The sequence below is a fragment of the Clavelina lepadiformis genome, chromosome 8 (genome assembly GCF_947623445.1).
Source record: "Clavelina lepadiformis chromosome 8, kaClaLepa1.1, whole genome shotgun sequence".
Classification (NCBI taxonomy): Eukaryota; Metazoa; Chordata; class Ascidiacea; order Aplousobranchia; family Clavelinidae; genus Clavelina; species Clavelina lepadiformis.
In genome coordinates this window covers 5,930,630-5,936,189 of record NC_135247.1, presented here as the reverse complement: position 1 = coordinate 5,936,189, position 5,560 = coordinate 5,930,630, and positions in this window count along the sequence as shown.

Here is a 5,560-nt window from a genome sequence, read left to right as displayed (position 1 = left end):
TTATAATCTAATTAAATGTCATGTTTTCCTTATATGAAAACAAATAGCTTATACTGACGAATGTAAGATTCATGTGCTGACAATTTTTTTTTGCGGTGGAATGTTTTTATAAAGCAAGTTTAAGATAAGATCTCACACAGAAAAGTATAGGATAGAACTAGCTCCGATAAATATAATCGCAATCTATCAAACAAATGCTGATGTGTTTTGCCACTTTCGAGCGCTAGAACTCAACTTTTCGAAAAAATGGGATCATATTGTTCAGTGTTGTCGTCTGCAAACTATTCAGAGCAAAAATATTTAACAACAAAATCTTTAAACAGAAACGAACGTTTTTTTTGTCCGTGCGGAAATAGTTTTAAGGTGAATAGTTTCTAGCACGCTATTTCAGTTTTAACTAAGATACCATCTGCTGAAGTTTTCTTCGACAAGAAAAAGAATCAATTTGGTAACAAAAAAAATCTTGTAACTTTCCATTCAAATAAGCTCACCCTGTGTGCCTTAAACATGCTTCCATTTTAAAATAGCGGTTTCTTTTTTAATAAGAAATTATTTTTAATTTCTAAGAATACATTTCCTTTTAAAACTTACATAACACTTATATAGAACTGTCACTTCTGTATCTTATGTAACGTTAAAAAAATAGATAAATATCATTCTAAATATCCTTTCTCTAAAAGGGCTGCTCAAGGATTTCGAGTTTTTAAATCAACAACAAGTCATATAGGAGCTTTATTTTCAGGGGATGACGCGAAACATTAACTTTCAGTAATTTAGTGAAAGGTTGAAAAGGTTTTTAGAAAAGAAATCTTAAACGAAGAAATGCCGTTCGATGTAACTTGAGAAACGTGAAACAATTTTTATAAAACTTTGTCTCGCCAAATATGTCGTAAACGGCTGCTTTGTGCCCCAACATCACGCAAGTACGCACGCTGCGTTAAACGTAAAACAATTACTAATCTAGCTTATAAATGGCGTGATTGTTTGTAAGCAAATTATGTGAAGAATGAATTCTTTCTTAAAGTGGCCAAAACAAAATTCTTTCAATTAACATGCCTTCACACTATAGGAAGCAGATGCATCGTTAAAGAAAAATTTGCTTTCGTGCAATTAGTGCCGTGAGATGATTTTTGGAAGTGCATATATGGTTGTCGTTGTCCTTTAGCTGTTGCATGCTGGTTCAAATGCCTGAATTTGTTCGAGCGACTCAGAATTATCGTGATAGCACGTAAGCGCCACATTTTTACCGTGACTTTATTATTTCCTAAATCACGATTGACGCTTTTACTTCTGTTTGACAAAATTGTTCAAATGACAAACTGATTTTAACGTGACACTTGTCGTTACAAGTACGCTACAGGCCATAGGGAAAATTTATTTCACATACCGTTTTGCATTTTATGCATGCCATATGTGAAAATGTGATAAAATGTCATAAGTCGTAAAGATAATATCGCTCGCGTGGCTGCCAACCATGTATCTCATTTCGGGATGATACAAAATCATGATGTCGGCCGCATATCTCTACTTGAATGTTTTCGAATTGATCTCTGCCCAGATGACTGCTTTATTTCTTAAACATGCACAAGGTGCAGAAGAGATAAGATAAAATGTCTGGCAACCTGTGTAACTGAGGAAACATTAACCAGAATTTAAAGACTTGTGGAAGCTGTAGAAGGGAGATATTTGCTGAGATCGGAACCTTGAACTTGTATCGGATGCACAATTATTGCGATAACGGTCAACTTCAACGTCAGTCAGGAAAACGTGTGTGTGCATGAAGATGAACAGGTGATGAAGGGAAAGGCATTATCAAAACGTCAAGGAATTATATATAGACTCGACATGAATATGATAAAATACTCAACATAAGCATCGTCATTGTGGTCAAAATATCAAAGTTGCAGGTTGTCTAATGCAACGAGATAATCACCGTACAAATATTATAGCATCGGAATTTTCTTCATAAAGTAATAATCGTAACTTTTAAGTTTTAGTGGAATGTTTTAATTCTTGTAATTTTGTTTTTTTTAATTGGTATAATTAGGATGTATAGGGAGACGTTTTACTACACTGCTGGACTTTTTATTTTCAAGTTTTGTAACCAAGACTTTCTTGTCGAGTCAATTAGCCCCTTATGGTTTTCTAGCTTTTATTAGCATTCTTTCAATAAAAACAACCGTCTTCCTCCTATTAGATCAAAACGTAGAATGAATCAACTCCAGCCAAATACGTTGCAGTCGAGTGCAACACCAAAAAACACAGATTCCATCGTTGTCACGCACTGAGAAAATAAGTGCGGGACGCTAATTACCAATTAGGTCCAAGGGGTAGCGATGTAAGACCTCACAAGAGATATCCAAAAATATATGTACATATGAATAGGTAAAGAAATACGCCAGCACGTGAACAAACATAAGAAAACCTGACGAGCATGCACACAAATGAGACAATGCACAGTGTGAATAAAAACTGAAGTCGACACACACATTGGACTAAATTAACCTACAAGAGTGGTGCGAACAAACAGTGTACAATGTGAACAATTGACTCTCTAATTGGGTAATTTAAATGCAGTCTATCTATAGAACAGGTAATAACTCACACCTTAAACAAGTGACTAACAAATTTGGTTACGCAATATTAAAATGTGTTAGTTCTAAAACGGGTGCGTAAAAATATTCCCGTGACAATATAGCCTACATACTTTTACAAACGAACCTAAATATCTAATTGAATATGATAGAAATAGTGTAATAAATGGAGTAGCATGCATGCCTTAAGCGAAGATTCGGAAGTTTTATTTTAACATACCACAATTACGATGCGTCATATCTAAAAGATTACTAACTCGACAGCAAAATGTAAAACTTGTGCACGAGAGGCTCAGAAGAAAACGAAAAAATAGCTTACCAGAAAATGTGACCGTAAAGAGTGAAAAACCCCTCGTTTCCTAAACTATGCAAATCAAGTGATCGCGTGTGAGTAGTGGAAATGAGAAAATACAAGTCTTCAATACTCGGAGAGGTCAAAATAAACTGATGAAAACCGCCTGGTAAATGAATCTATTGTGAAGTAGAGGAAGTGAGGAAACAGGTATGACTGTCTTCCTATAAAAACCAAGATTGTGTCTTATGTTTACATAAATCGAAGTTTCTCATAACTGCATCCAGAAAACAACAGCTTTTTAGCCGGGCAGTTATAATACTCACCAGCTGCTATGCTTTTTTAAAGCAACAGATAGGGATTTTGAACATTCCTTTATACAACGTACAAGGACAAACTTAAGGCCCCGTTTTCACAAAATGATCTGCCGTCAAGATTGTTCGCAAAAAATAGATTTACATTTAAATAGATTACATTTTGATTAAGCACCCATATACGATGAACAGAACTCAAACAACCATTGAAATTGAGAAGAAGAAATAATCTATCAATTAAACTGATAAAAATCCAATCACGTTCGGTTTCCGAGCCTTTTGTGATGTAAACCAACACAACAATGAAATGGAATGTATAAAGGAGCATTTTCCCAAAAGAAGATGACAAATGCTATGATTTTATTTGCTATCTTTTTCGCTGCTGTCTTAGTCAGTTCTATAACGAGAACAGAAAAATGTTTTTAAGCAAAATTGACACCTCAACAAAAGTTTTCATCGCCTACAGCACATTAATGTAAAAAATAGATTTTAACAGGTGTTTAGTCAATTATATTAAACCCACTAAAAACCACAAAAGCACACAGCAGACTAGATAACTAATTTACTTGTGATGACAAATAAGGTGACATTCAATTGATGGAAAAAGAAATACAAAAAAGCGATTTTTACCCAAAGATGTTTATAATAACAGAAAATATTGCACAGGTTCTCGAGGCCTCCCCAATACAATGAATCATCGTTTTCTTTATTCATGATAATTGGTGATACGTGTGAGACAAAGCAGGTTAGAGCATGAGAAATTGTTTAGATCAACGGCTCGATACCGGGACTTTTTGCTTGCACGTTTGAACAACACTAGATGTAAACGTTAGAACTTCTGTCTACCTTTACCCTTTTTTGTACACAAATCTGACATTTGTGGTCTTGATGTTTGTTGTTTGTTCATTATCTTAACATAAGGTATCAGGTAACGGGTATGCCCTTGCGTGCGAGGCAAGTGGAAAAGTTGCGTGATAGCAGATTATTTGTTCTCACAAATTTCGTAAAAAACATTTCAATACTATATTGGGAAAAAAATAAGCTTAGTTATTATTGGCTATTTAAATAAAAGTTAAATTCTGTTTCCCCATTTTAAAACAGCAACGTCATTTAACAACCCAAGATAATATAGATGACACAAAGAACGATAAAACATAAAACCTAAAGCAAATACGATCTCACGTCCACATGACGACGAAAACATTGTGTAATTAGATGCTGTGATAGAATTATCTATGGCCTCACACTTATTGTTTTCTTCAGGTTTGTTTTTGTCTGAATTTTCCTTGTGTTGTAGCTTTATCACTATGCTCGTTTTTCTTATCTTACCAAGCCTTCTTACGCCTAACCTGTAGCCCGTTAACCTACACAAGCCTTGTTCATGTTAAATATTGAAGAGAATTTGTTGTTTACTGTAGGAATTAAAAGGTTTTGTCCAAAATTTTGTCTCTACCTAATATGTTCAGTGGGGCGATTCACCGTTAATAAAGAAACGGCCTGGTAAGAACGGGCGCATTCAAGATACTGCATGGGAGCAACACTGAAAAATCACTGAGATAATAGTGTACATTTCCCGGTACAATGCTAAAATAAATTATGTTTTCTGGGTTTTTCTTATTGTATGCAAATATAAAACGAATTTTTTTTTTTCAAAATTTGTTTAGCCTTTACTGTAGTTATATATAAAGATAAAGCTTAAATCTCAACATCAAATACTGAGTGTTTTGCGGTAATTAAAGAAATGCAATGCAATGCTATACCTGGTAATTTTAAGTGCTACACACATCAATGAGAACTAATGCAAGCACGAAACTATGATAATTTGTCAAAGAAATTTATTTTTGCAGCAGATTAACCGCAGCATTTCAAACAAATTTACGACTCGACCGCACGCAATGGTCATCGCCTTCTTTTCACACTCAGCTAACTGCAACGCAACAACATTGTTAGATGATCAACCGTAAGATACCAATGTTAGATAAATTAAGTGATAAATATCTGCAACAAACCATCCACGATATTATGATCGTTCACATACGTGAGCAACAGTAACAATACAATAACAGAATCTCAGTAACAATATTGTCTTGCTATTTCAAGAAATCAACTGTAAACTACTGACCAAAGATACATGTTGAACAAATGAAAATTTGCAAACTCTTATAACTGTACCAGTTCACAACCATGCCGTGTATTGGCGCCAAGTGGTCTGCTATAAACGAACTTATTATCATCAGTTGAAATGCAGGCTTATACAGCCAGCCTGCTGTCGGCATTTAAATGCACTGTGATCTATCCCTTTCTAAATATGCGGTTAGGGCTTGTTCATGACGTTTGTGTCTGAAATAAACTGTTAAACT